Consider the following 15,077-nt stretch of genomic DNA (forward strand, 5'->3'; position numbering starts at 1 on the left):
ACTGACATGTGTTACACTCTTATTGGCTCGTTAGTAGTTACTAGGCAGAAGACAGAGATAGTACATCAGGCGGATTTCCATATATGGGTTTTCTGCAAACGTCTCAAACCTCTAAGAAAGTTGGTAACACAGGATATTTGGTAACACACAGAAGAAGAAATAACAGGTTTGATCTGGTATGGAACTGTCCTTGAAGATAGAGACACAAACAAGCCTTGTAATGTATGAACAGATAAGGGTATCCTGTAGAGAGTGCATACGTGTCTATTCAAGCACATAACAGTTCATATAGCATGTTTAACCCTTCAATCCCCTCTTAGAATCATATATTTATATAACATGATTCTTTTTATGGAGCTTTTTATTTCTATATTTAGTTAGGTATTGCTTATAGGCTGCAGGGGAATTAGGAGGGATTGTAAGGACGGCTTCATACATAAGCGAGTTTTCAATACCTTTTGTGGCGACTTTTCTGCAGCAGGGTATAATGCAAAAGAAAACAACACAAAAAATTGCTATTACAATCAATATGTAGATTCCTAGTTGAACAAGACCCTGTTTCCAATTTTCAAACCAACCAAAGTATTGGCTCCATGGGTTATCAATACCTGAATTCTTTTTTAGCTCTATGGATAAATCATCTAGTTTTTTATGGCTAGGGTAACTTTACCATTTGGCCCTGTGTTGTCAGGGATAAAGGTACAACATCCTTCTACCTGTTTTATATAGACACAAACTCCACCCTTTTCAGCCAGTATCATGTCTAAGGCCATACGGTTTTGGAATGTCATTTGGGAGGTGGCTTCTAATTGTTCAGCTATACCTTTGAGTGCAACTTTGGTATCATTGATGAATCTCTGTTGGTTATAGTAGATATAATTGATCCATGCAACATTTTTATTGGCAGTTATTATAGGGATTAAAGATTCAAATCCTGCAGCTACTTCATCTCTAGCTTTGAATTCGTCTGGCACCCCTCTTGGGACCCCAATTGTGTCAATATAAACATGTGGATTGAAGCTACCTATTGGGGTTTCCCTTTTTCTTCTATGTGTGGGAGCAGTGTTTGAGGTAGGGGAACCTTCATTAGTTGGGAGTATGTGTAATGGCATAATTATTTTAGCTAAGGCACATTGACCTTTCCATGGGATATCTAATCTAGTTCTGAGTTTTAAATCTCCACAGATATAATAAATGTCCCCTAGGGACTTGGTTTGATTAGCTAGGATGGTGTTACGTGTTTCTGAGCAGTATCCAGGAGGAAAATTTTTAAAATCCTTACCAGAGTGGCTAGTGGAGTTGTAGCAGGTGTAGTTACCTGGGTATATGGTTATTGTGTTACCAGGGTTGGGGTTTTTTGAGAGTATGGGGTATTCCTTTTTCCACATTTCACATTGGCTGTCATTGGTTTTTGGTGCCGTTGTAAAGGCTGAAAAAACAACTTTCCTGCTCTAGGGGTATATTAAGGGGCACTGTGCCTAGGTGAGGCCTAGATCTGCCACAAACATAACAGTTACTTTTATTATGTTTATTGGCGCTATATTTCATCCATTCTAACCAGAAATTGATGTCAGAGAAACCAGTTTCAATAGCTAGGATGTCTTCAAAGGTGGGATTGTTAATGGCTATCATATCCTTGAAGGTAGCTATATGAGGCCTTAGGGGTTTACCTTGGGGGATAGCCTTAGACTGATACGCTGGATTGTTAAACATGTCCCATAAATGAAAGCTTTGCCTTTCGCTATAGTACCCTGTTCCCCACCATATTCCAACTACATAGGTACCATTATCTGCTCTGCTGGGGCGTTCTATGTTTAATCTGAACCTATATGCACTTAGGCCCTCGTCCATCTTAAAGATAGACATTCTAGAGAGTAGAGGTATTCCACCAGGTTGGCTCCATCTATTTAAGGCATCTGATGGTCTGTACCCCCAGTCAATTCCTGTGTTCCACCCCACAGATCCCCAGGAATCACAGTTGTATCCCCACCATGAATCAGTAACACAAATATAAACTGTCTCAGATATTCCTGATTTTCTTTTTTTGTGTATAGAGTGTTTTGCTTCAGCAAGCTTGGAGAACATAAAGTAATCTAAGACATAGGTGGCTACGTGTGTGTTGGAGGAGTTATACCATAAGGTGGTCACCCCTTCCTTTTGTGAGATGTTAACCTCAGTTCTTACAGGGAAGTGTTAGGACTGTGATGAGGGTTAGGATAACACATGCCCAGCGGGGTCCGTGGTTCACAATCATCTTCTCCATGTGTGAGGTCATCTTGGTTGGAGGTCAGGGCTGTCTGCCCCCGTTAGTACCTCTCCTCGTTGGAGGTCAGGGCTGTCTGCCCCCGTTAGTACCTCTCCTGGACTTGCTTCGCGGTTTGGGTTGGGTATCTTCTTTACTCGGGATGCATGTATCCACGTGGGCCCCTCTTCAGTAAGGACAGCCGTCCTGGTCACTGCCACGACTTCCGTCTCTGGACCATAGGTGAAATCTCCTGGACCTTTATTCCTCGGGAGCACCTTCACAACGACTCTGTCTCCGACCTGGAAAGGGTGTGTTGATTCCTGTGGGTTAGAAGGATTTTTACAAACAACCTTGTGTTCAATTTCATCTAGTTTCGTTATAAGGGACCTGACGTATTCTTCCCTTATGAGCTCTAAGTCTCCTTCCTGTACTACTAATGGTTTCTTAGCCCAAGGTGTGGGAAAGGGTCTTCCCATAAGTATTTCAAAGGGTGAATTACCTAGGGTCTTTTGAGGAGTCATTCTGATTTCAGCTAGGATGATAGGGAGGGCTTGCTTGAGGTATACATGGTTTCCCCTCTTTGCAGATTAATCCTGTTTTAGGATTCTTCTGCATTATTGGAAACAACCAATCAGCTAAATCTTTGGGGGAGGCAGAAACTTGGAGTTCAGTAAATAGATACTGATCATCTATCATGGGTGGGGTCATGACGGCCATGGCTTGGTATGTGGAGTCATTTGGTCTAGCACAAGAGCCGTCAACAGAAACATGGTCAGAGCCAGGAACAGGTATGGGGGACATGTCCAGTCTGGGAGATGTCTCAGTCTCTATGGTCAGACAGCAGTCATGGTCATCGGGCAAGTCATCTTGGGGACCTTTGAGACCAAGAAGAGCGTTTAGAATAGGGGCAGGACCTGAAGTTGTATTAGCATACTTGATGGTGAGGGAGGGATTTCCCAGCAATTGTACTTCATAGCCACTAAGGCGTTGGGCAGACATGTGTTGTGTATGTAATCCTTTAAGAATGGCCAAAACATCATGGGTTGTGTGAAGTACAGTGGTGTGTCCTAGGGTGAGTGTAGTTGCCATTTCAGCTACCATTGCACAGGCCGCTAGTGCCCGAAGACAGGCAGGCATACCTTGGACCGACACAGGCATTACTTTGGAAAAGAATGCCACGGGGCGCAGCTTGCCTCCATGAAATTGAGTCAGTACCCCCGCCATGGTTTTACAGTTGTCCCTTGCATATAAATGAAACGGCAGTACATAGTTTGGGAGGCCCAGTGCCGGACTTTTTACCAACATACATTTTAGACTTTCATATGCAGTTAACATTTTTTGTGACCATTGAATCTGTTTAGGTTTGTCATTGAGAGTGGCTTGTCTCAAGATATTGTCATAGTAGGAACAATCAGATATCCACTGTCTGCAATAATTAATCATGCCCAGAAAGGATAGCATTTCCTTCTGAGTGGTTGGGGTGACCAGGCCCAGTACAGACTGAATGCGTTGTGGACTGATTTTCCTTTCTCCCTTTGTAAGTACAAAACCTAGATAATCAACATGCTTTTTACACCATTGCATTTTTGTTTTAGACACATTCACAGAGCCAGTTTAACAGTGATATACCATCCTCTCGGCAGGCCTCCTCCGTTTGACTACAGAGAAGCAGATCATCTGCATACTGTAGCAGGACAGAACCATAGGGGGGGGGTGCCAGGGAACTGCTTGCCCTCAAAAGAAAAAGCAAAAAGTAATTGTGTCTGAGGGTCCACTGGTATGCTGAAAAATGCATTTTTTAAAATCAATTACTGAGAAAAATGCAGCGTGTACAGGGATGGCTGAGATGAGTGAGTTTACATCAGGTACAATAGGTGCAATGGGAACAATTAGCTGATTAATTGCTCTAAGATCTTGCACAAACCTTATAGTCCCATCTGATTTAGCTACAGGGTTAACTGGTGTGCAGTATGGGGATACTACATGTTTGAGAATTCCTTGCTTTAGGAATTGTTGTACCATGGGTCTAAGACCCTCTATCTTTTCTTGTGACAAAGGGTACTGTTTGTGGTACACTGGCTGTGAGTCTGGTTTTGAGTGTGGCCTTGTATGGTGTGCAAGATATCAGTCCTGTGTCGAAGGGACCTTCTGCCCACACAAGGGGGTCTATTGTATCTAGTTCAGTGGTCTCAGTGAGCACGGGGAAGTGTGGTGAGGTTATGTCCATACCCCTACCAGTAGAGGTGATGGTTATCTGTAGTTCAGTAAGGAGGTCTCCTCCCAGCAAGTTAACTGGACAGTCAGGTATGACAGTGAATGAGTGAGTCCCTATGTAATGTCCCCGTGGTGTGTCAATAGGGATAGGTACAGTGGAGTAAGCTTTTGTGGGTATCCCATTGATTCTCATTGAAGGAGCGGACTTTCTCAGGGGCCCATGGTACTGGTTCCTGCACAGAACACTGGTGGTGGCCCCGCTGTCAATCAGGAATGGGACACTTGTTCCATTGACACCTTGATTGATCATTGGGGGTTCCTTCCAGTGTTCTGTGAGCTGCATGAAAGTCGGGACACCCTCCTCCGGGCCCCGTCAGCGGGCTGTCCCTACCAGTCAATCTGGAACCTTGGGGGGTCCCTGGGAACGTTGCTAAGGGGGGCAGATTCAGTTGATGGCTGCCTAGGTTTGTTAAGGGGGTAGGGGCAGTCCCTAGCCCAGTGTCCATCCTTGCCACAGTTAAAGCAGGATGTATGTCGTCTGTTTGGAGGTGCAGGGGGACCCCTATTATGTGGGGTGTCCCGCTGGGGGCGAGGGTTCCTGTGTTGCCTCCGGAGGTTCTGAAAACTGTGGGTCAGTACGTTTTGAGTAGTCTTTTTAATCTCAAAACAGCCTGCTGCTTCCTTCTCATATAAATGTTTACTGAATTCCTCAATGTTGTCTGAGGTCCAACCAGAAACACTTTGTTTTACTGTCAAGGTCACAGAAGGCAGTAGGTTGTTTATAAATGTGGAAATAAGTAAGCTGTCAGTATTTACTTAGGGTGAGACCTGCTTCCTCTGACCAGCATTTTTTAAATCTCTTCCAGAATTCAGTCACATTCTCACTAGGTTTCTGTTTGCAAGCTACTGCTAGGGACGAGCGGGTTTTAAACACTGCGTCCAGATGTTCACTCAGTTCATCCCACTAAATTGTCTAGCCAGGGGTTAACAAAGTAGTAATTTGTAGGGGAGACACGAGCAATCATATTCCTTGCAGGTCTCTCCCGGGAGGGGAGGGGGGTATTCAGTCTCTTTACTCTGATCTGATCCCATATTACCAATAAGTAACTAACGTGTCTAAACTGAATTAATAACAATCTTTATCATAAAAAAAACATAGATTGTTCCAAACACAGTGTCATATAGTGCGTGTACACTTACCACCCACACAATATATTTCTAAAAGAATTCACAAATAACAGGGAAGGGGAACAATAGTCTATGTATGCATTCAGCTGATCTGATCATAGATCATTGGTAACATGTGGGAGTGCATATTCCCTACACAAACTACCGGGAACAGAAAACAACAACAGTACAACTTGTGATACCAAATGTACGTACACTTACCACCCGTACAATTAATATCTCTGCAATCGTGGACAATGTTATTTGTTACAAATCAACTTTCAAATGTACTTAAAATCACTGTAAACAACAATGTCCTCTGAGACTCAGCGTCCGTGCACTTACCACCCGTTCACTGAGTGTCCTTAATAGAAAAATTACAATATGAGTACTTATAAGACAGACATACAAATATTTAGGTGATCAAATCGAGGAGGCGTTGTTATTTGGACCCCTGGTCCATCTATGGTATCCCGGATACCTGTTTATGACGCCTTAAATACGTGGACCCCTGGTCCTTCTATGGTATCCCTGATACCTGCTTGTGGACCCCTGGTCCTTCTATGGTATCCCTGATACCTGTTTGTGGACCCCTGGTCCTTCTATGGTATCCCTGATACCTGTTTGTGGACCCCTGGTCCTTCTATGGTATCCCTGATACCTGTTTATGGCGCCTTAAAAAAAAAAATCCTTTACATAAAACTACGTAACATTAAGTCCCGGACTTAAATATTACCTTGTCACGTGTTCCCGGAACACGGAGTGAGTTCAGATCCAGTAGATGGTCGCAATCCCTTAGCGGACAAGACAGACAACAAAATTCTCTATCTTACCGATCAGGGGACGATCGGCTGGATTCCGGACTGAGCCCCCAGCTGTAAGGAATTAACCCTTTTTGTGCCCCCTCGATTTGATGACCTCTTTGGTACCAGTGAGAGTAAGACTTAACGTGATATGGAATACACGAGTCAATGGTTAAGAATTACTCTGGTTTATTATAAGGTTAACAGTAGAATATAAAGACGACGTACATGGGTGTAACTGACATGTGTTACACTCTTATTGGCTCGTTAGTAGTTACTAGGCAGAAGACAGAGATAGTACATCAGGCGGATTTCCATATATGGGTTTTCTGCAAACGTCTCAAACCTCTAAGAAAGTTGGTAACACAGGATATTTGGTAACACACAGAAGAAGAAATAACAGGTTTGATCTGGTATGGAACTGTCCTTGAAGATAGAGACACAAACAAGCCTTGTAATGTATGAACAGATAAGGGTATCCTGTAGAGAGTGCGTACGTGTCTATTCAAGCACATAACAGTTCATATAGCATGTTTAACCCTTCAACTTTCCTCCAAGCCTACCCTACATTCCGATCCTTCTGTGACCTGTATACATTGTTCTTTTCAAACAATTATACAATAATCACAACAATATTTTCACCTGCCATATCTAGAACCATATTTGGTACAATGGCAATCTAGATTTTTATCATTATCTATTTTTGTTCACCTTAGTGAATTTTTATAGCAAATCAATAAAAGTTTAGTTTTATTCTATCTCCTAGAGGAGGGACTCAAAAGGGTCCTTCCTCTACCATACATACATTTTTTTCACAATTTTTTTCATTTTTTTTCATATTTAACCAAAGAGTGCTTCCACACAAGGTTATTTTGTCTTTCTCTTGTTTTCTTCCAGTCATGTAAAAGACAAGGGCCTCAAACCAGAAATAACCAGTCTTAGCTGGTCTGGTGGGGTGTGTGAGGTCATGCTGTGATGTCATAATGGCAACTGCCTGTATCAGGGCTATGCTGTTGCTGTCTCTTGCATATGCTTTCAGAGGCCTGGCACGGCATAGCACACTGGTAGAAGGTTAGTGACTGGACAAAGATAAGAGCAGCTTAGTTCGAATAGTCGGCAGACTTTTAGCATGACTATTATAATATATGACTTATGACCTTGGGGATAGCATAGTATTGGATAAAAACAAAATCTCACACCTACTGGGACAGTGCCGTTAGTTAACATCCACAAGCGGCTGCAATGGGCCATTGGAGATATTGAAGAGCGCTCTCTAGATGGGCCTATAATGTTCCTATTGAAATCCTTTATGTGTGGCTGCACCTATGACATCTCCTTGGAGCTGTTTGGTGAGCCTATAATGTTGCAAATTAAATCCTTTACTCTCTCTCTCTGCCTGCTTAAATCCCAGTGTGCCAGTGTTGCAGGCTAATCCATTTTTATTAATGTGCAGAGATGTAAGAGAATTATATTGTGCTTTAATCATTACTTTTGTTTTTATCCAATACTATATACAGATGTAGCCATGCTGATCATGGCTACATCTGAGGTAAATGTGCACCCTCGACGCAGCTATGCACGCCTGTTCCTAGCTGTGCCGAGCTGCGGCATTTGCCGCTCCCATCCATGCGAATGGGGCACACACACGTCTTAGACATACGCGGTGCGGTCCCTCCTAACAAGGCGCAATTGCCGTAAGATGTAGCCACAACGAGAATGGCTACATTTGTAAAGTTGTCATCCCTGTTAGCGTCAGAAATGAATGCTATGGTGGTTATGACTGTCCTCCTCCTCCCCATCACTCCCACTCATCTCTTGCTCTCTTTTTTCACTCTCTCACCATTGACGTATAGGTAAGGTTTTCTCCGTCCGGGTAAATAGGTCAAAATAGCAGATTTGAGGCGACAGAAGGGATGACTGGGTTAGGCAAGGTTAGTTGGTGGTAACAAAGCAGAATTCCTTTATGTATTTACAACCCTTTATGAAGTCTAAGAACACTGTACGCTGTTTACTTAAGAAGTACCGTAAGGGTACGCTGGTTGCGTAACGATCGCTCAGCCGTAGGCGAGACGCTCAAGCGTCACGTTCGCTCACGGCCCAGAGATCACAGGACAGAATGATTCGCTATGGCGTAGCGGTTCGCTCGAGACCACGAGGAGATCACCAGCGGCGCAGACGCTCACAACGCTATACCTTTATGTCTAAACCTTATACCAATGAAATACACAGAATACCTTAATGTGAATACAGGGTGTAAGTGCAACCTTGTGTAACCTGACTAACTACAAAGCTGCTTGAGCGTTACCGACGCTCAAGTGAACACTTAACACTATAGGAAATACACAGATGCTGGTTTAGGGTCCAAAGCCTATTAACTGTATTATGTCTAATATACTTGTAAAAAGAGAATAACAGTACAAATGATACACTACAATATAACAGAGACTTCCTAACCAAAATACAATACTATCTAATACAATACAATACTAGTCTAGGGGAGATGTGAGAGAAAAGAGAAAGGAGAGAGAGAGAGAGAGAGAGAAATTGGCTCACAGTAAGACAATGATTACGGAGAGAAACTTACGCACAAGGGGAAACGATCGCAAGCGCCTCTGGACATCCAGCTTCCTGATTATCAGCAATGAGAACCATTTGAAGAGAAGTGCAAGCTGGATGTCACAGACCCGTCTTTTATGCTACTCACACAATGCAATCTAATGGTCCCTACAGTCTCACTGTCCATTGGACGCAGGAACTCGGCTTCGCATTATAACAAAGGTCATAGGTTGATTCATACAGGTAAACTGTATCAGTGGTCTTGGTTATGCAAAACAATGGGTGATAACTAACACATTCCTGTCTTCTGGAGAGCTATTGTTTGGCGAATATAAAACAGAATCCTGTCTGGGTTCTGTTCTATATTCATGATGTCCACTTTCAGTTGAGACAATGACGTCTCAGCCCTTATTTTCCTGTATACAAATCCAGCCCCATTTGTAAACACAGGTGTTGGCCTTCTTCATTGAGTCTCAAAGCTCAGTGTAATTAAAGGCTATTGCACTCCATCTGCGGGAAAGATACTGATTTGGAGTACAATTGATCTTCAATTACTATTCCTGTGTTTACCTTATGCATGTGTAGATATGAGGCCCTCTTAACATGCAAACTATTGTTTGGGGGATCTCTGAGGTCAAAGAGCCATTTGAGACCCACTGATGCCTGTCTCCAACTGTTCAGATGCATGACTAAGTAAGAACAAATAAAATGGACATAACTTCTTATGTCCATAACTATTCGCACGAGCGATTAATACGCTCCAAACCAACACCGGAATATCGCTAATTAAATACTCTTCCGATGGGTACCAAACACTGCTGTATGATTCCTGTTAGACCCTTCGTACAATACAAAGAGGGATTCCTCTGCTCAGGGACATTCTATATTAACCAAACTTTCAGAATCTATCAAAGGGACCATGATCTACAAACTACATTAATTGTGAAAATATGTAACGAATGAGTCGCACGCTACGACTACATAAACTCTACCGTAAATACGCATACCGTGCGCCCGCGGGTGCACGCTATTGCGGGTATGCGTCTTCACGGGAGAGCGTACGCATGCGCAGCGCGGACCAGTGTGCGGTGCAAATATGGCAACGTGCATAGAGACATTTTTCTGACTTTGACAGTCCACCCTTTGGCAGTCAATAATAACTGCCACCTTCTAAAACATTTCAAAAGGAGAAAAATGTAAGTCAGGGGTTAATTGATTTCCATGGTGGGGAAAGGAAGAAGAGTGGAGTAGGTGTGAAGAGGGTATGACCTAGTGAGAAAGCAGAAGCATGTGTGTATGAGTCCATGTTTGGAGGGTCATGTATCATCGTGCCGTACGTGTGGTAAATCAAGCTTCGAGGTATTGCGAAGTATACATTTGAATTCCTTCTTATCCCGTACTAAGGGTCTGTGGATGGGCTGTCAAACTCTACCGAGCTCATTTCGGCTGTGGTTGTAACAAAATGGGGATGCACATTTTAGTTGATGATACATTAATGGGGGAGGTATGTGGTTGCTGATATCTGTGCCTGTATTCCCTATCGTCTATGTGTGTCGTTACCTGAGGGTTGTAGAGATGAAGATAAAGAACACTTACGAAAAATGCAATGATATCCTATGTCAGGTAAATGTACATCTGTCGTCGAAGTTTTGTTCGGTATCTGTTGAAAGTCGTCTTCTTTGCGCTGTTTTGCTCATTAGGTGTGAGCAATAAGCTTTGTCAATGCCATCAGATGTACAGAAAATGTTGGGCTAGCGTGAGTTTAAAAATACTAGGGAAACTGGGGATCCATGGCAAAGTTCATCAAGTGTCCATTTCTCAAGTGGTCAAAATCCTTCTTTGGTCTCGTCTGTAGTCTGTATATATATCGTCTCGTCAGCTTCCTCGTCCAAGGGAGTCTTTGTATCTTGGAGAAAAGCAGAAAAACAGGTGAAAGAAACGGACCGTATAATCGCATTTTCATCACATCCTGGTTTCTATCATTGGGTCATAAATCAAATCCAGGTTAATTACAGTTTCCTCGCTCCTCAAGCTCATCACTCTTGTACTTTGTTTGCACCTCATTAAAGCCTGCCCGCATCTAAATATCAATCCAATAAATATAACAACACCCAAGATACATAGGAGAAACTTTCCAACATCCATTATGACTCCTTGAGCCCAGTCTCCTAAACCGGAGAACCAATTTCGCGGGTTCAACCATGACACCCAACCAGTCAGCTCATTACCCACAGCAGCAAGGGTGAGATTGTGTTTTCGGCGAAATTCCCACTTCAATTGGAGAATATCGTCCATCTTTTGATCTATGACCTCGACCGGATCCTCGGTGCTATTCGTGATATACGTGCAACACTTTATACCGTACTGTGTTGCCAATGTAACACAATATCCGCCTGTCACTGCTGTGAGATAATTAAGAACCATCCTATGCTGAACTAGTTCTGTTTTGTAAGCTTGAAGTTCTCTTCCAGTGTATCTAAACGTGTCATCATACATTTCAGTGATATTATCTAACAAATTGGCGAGTGCGGAAATGTATCTATAATTCATCACTCCTCGAGCGGTACGAGTGAAATCTAACGCTACCAGAACCTGAATCCCGGTGGATTCATGGATAAGATCAGAGGCCGGATGCTCTAACCTTTCTGACAGTTGTCTTTTAACTCGGTGCTCGTAATGAGTGTGAGTATAAGGAGCTTGGGCACCACGGTGTATGTCCTTCATTTTGTCATGTGTAACAGTCATCACTTCAGGCAATACTTTTCCAATATAACACAATCCTTCAGAGTTTGGGGCAAGCCACTTGTACGCCTTTCTCCCGCATATGAAATATGCATCATCGGGGAGAACATAAGGGACGGAGAAGGACATGATCATGTTACAAACCTTCCAGGTGAAATCTCCTGACCCTAATTCTTCCATCTGCTTAATGCACGTATCAGTTTGTACGATATGTGCACAGTATCCTGGTGATACCTCTCCAACTCTAGTAATCCTATTTCCTAAGGTATATCGATACCGGAAAGATTTTCCTCTACTGGCTATGTGGCGTACAAGCTCTGTATCTGTAGGCATTCTATCTGCTCTGTGTGAAAAGGTCATGGTAAGGTTGCTCCATGACACTTCCCAATTTCCCGGCTTACGGGGATTGGAGATATTAAAACATAAGAGGGACCTATCCACATGGTATTGGTGGAGCTTCAAACTAGGAGGGCTGGAGATGTTAAACCTCCGGTCCACCGGTCTCCCACCCCTTAGCTCAAGTACCTCCCCTAACGTTAAAGGAAATGGTACTAGCCCTGATTTGCTATGACCCTGAGGTACTTGAGAGCATACCCAACAATCTGTTTTATTTAACACGTTACCCACTAAGGAGTGATGGTCACTCAATGGATGCTGGTCCATATGGATATTAAGACTGGATTGGCATTTCTTTATGCATCCATCTTCAACCATTGTCACAGAGCCTACAGATACAGTTTTTCTTTTTTTTTTTTTAACTAACAATCCTTCAAAGAAAATGTTTACAGATAACATGGTTGTTAGATCGTGCCCGGTACTCGCCTTTGCTTGGTGATTGGGTTGCTATTGGAAATTTACACCTCCGTCTCAGTCATCAGGACCTTTCTGGATCCTTTCTCGACCTCACTGGTACTCTCACCGAAACAGACTGCTCTGGTCAACATCATGGTTAACGGGAAAATCCATATCACAGTCTCTTGGGGCAAGTCCATCTTACAGGAGGAGAAAAGAAGAAATTTGTAAAGGGGGTATAAGAAAACAGTTTGAGGGGGAGAGAACTTGTTACGATAATAAGTTCTCTCGTCTTGTTGTTCTTCTTGTTCTGCTGTCCTCTCAAAGGTGCTGTCTCTCAGTCTTCCAAACGAACATTCTGGTGATGCAATATTCCTTCCTAACCGGCGATCTTTCTGTAAGGAGAAAAAAATCTGGCATTACCATTGGTCCAACTGAGGGGTGACATACCATCTTTAAACCATGAAAACATGAGTGAGAAGAGAGAGAAAACACAAAAAAAAACAAAAGAGATAGAGAACAATTCATGTGCATATATACATTACATAACTCGACAATAACCATCAATAAGAGAAGAGAAACAAAGCATTTTTAAACATTGTCAACATTAAGAAAACATTGTCAGACTATTAGGCTGTCGTATCTACGTGTCTAATGGTTTCCTTGAGCAGTCCCTCCCCACCAGCACTTGCATTATTCCACTGTCTGTATCTGGCCAGAATACATTGTGGTGGATAGGTCATGCTGGGGTTTGGTAGACTTCTGCAAGGACCAAGCGAATATGCAATGTTTGAATTCTTACCAATAATCGTCAGAGATGGGGATACAGAGAGAGAGAAAAAACATTTTTCACAAATACATTTACAACGTTTAACCTGGTCATTCCTGTGTCTTCAGTGAATGACCTCCCAATTTACTAACCATTACCTCAGGCTTACCATCCGTCGTATGATCACCTTTCTTGACTACCTATCATGGGTGTGGCTCAAAATTCCTCCTATCTGATCTCTGATTATAATGGTGTGTGTTGTAATTTTGCTCATTTCTTGGTCTAGGGGGTCTAACTTTATGTGGGTTATTACAGTTGTTGGCATAATGCCCTTCTCTTCTACAATTGTAACAAATCCTTGGCTTTCTCCATGTGCTAGGGGCCTGGGGTTCCGGTCGACTTGATGCATTCTCTAGTGCTTGGATGTTCAGTGTCATCAACCGCTCTCCCTGCGCTTCCCTGGTTCTTTTGATATTTCGGTCATGCTCGATAGCGGACTCTCTTAATGCCGCAACCGAGATACCTCTCCAATGAGGTATTGAGGTTTGTACCCTAATTTTTAGTGTGTCTTTCAAGTTGCTCGCTAATACGGACACAGCTACCTCTCTGTGGTGTACATTAGTTTCAATGTCATCTATACCAGTGTACCTAGCCATATCCTGCAGAGCCCGGTGAAAATACTCTTCTGCGGATTCACCTTCTTTTTGTCTTATTGTATAGATTTTATTCCACTTTGCTACTGTAGGAAAATATTCTTTCAACTGTAGATTGATTCTTTTTACATTATCTTGGTTATACTTGTTTGTTAGTGGCACTTCCTCATCTAGCTTACAATCAGTGATAAATTTCAATGAATCAACATCGGGGGGTAAACATGCCCTCAAAACTGTCCTCCAATCTTTGTTACTTGGCTCTGCAGTATGTCCTAGCACTCTAATGTATCTTTGACAAGCAACTAAGTCTTTCCTGGGATCAGGAAATTCAGACAGAATTGCTCTTAATTCTGTTCGGGAAAAAGGGCAGTACATGGCGATGTTCCTGACAGGAGTGATTCCTGAAGAGTCAGTTTCCCCATTTGGTACTGCAATTACCCTAACAGGATTAAGTCCAGTAATGTCATTCTGAATTGATTCTATGATATAAGGTACATTTGTTTGTGCGTGATGTATAATACCATACATACCTGTGGACACGACCTCACCTGACCCTCCATTAGGGGGTTTGATTACAGTTTTTACCGATTGGGTCGCGTCCACCTGGATGTCTTGTGTGATGGCTTCTGGAGGAGGTGCCGACATCGTTCTGGGTTCACTTTCTTGTTGGTGTCCCTGAGGAAAGTTTAACATGGGGTGCGACTTGCATGGGTTAATAGTTGTACATTCAACAGCATTACAATTAGCATTGTTACATTTATCACACTTATTCTTATTATCTGTACTACTGTTGCTAAGAGCATTTTTATTGTTCACCCCTGTGCTTCTCTCCGCAACCACAATCCCCTCCATTGCCACCTCTCCCCTCTCAAGATGAAAGTTAGGTAAGTAAGTTACATTTCTTTGCATTTCACTCTCCTGTTGCCATATCTGTAAACAATCATAATGCTTGATTCGTCTCTTTGCTGATTTGATGAGACATATCCTTCGCCTTAAATTATGCAACACCTCTAAGTCAAAACTACCTATCCCGGGAAATGGTACCTTATCCCCCGCAGTCATTCGTGTCCATTCATCACAAAAGGTCTCAGAGTGGGGACCATATTTCCCCCACATTACTAACCGAGCAGACCCTC

At 42.8% G+C, this 15,077-nt stretch overlaps 1 protein-coding gene across 1 annotated transcript in view; it reads left to right on the plus strand.

Moving 5' to 3' along the window:
* The window catches only part of ADGRV1 (adhesion G protein-coupled receptor V1), a 1,000,765-nt gene that overhangs the window by 102,905 nt on the left and 882,783 nt on the right, over positions 1-15,077 (plus strand). The window lies entirely within an intron of this gene.

Source organism: Pseudophryne corroboree, chromosome 1 (genome assembly GCF_028390025.1).
Source record: "Pseudophryne corroboree isolate aPseCor3 chromosome 1, aPseCor3.hap2, whole genome shotgun sequence".
NCBI classification, from domain to species: domain Eukaryota; kingdom Metazoa; phylum Chordata; class Amphibia; order Anura; family Myobatrachidae; genus Pseudophryne; species Pseudophryne corroboree.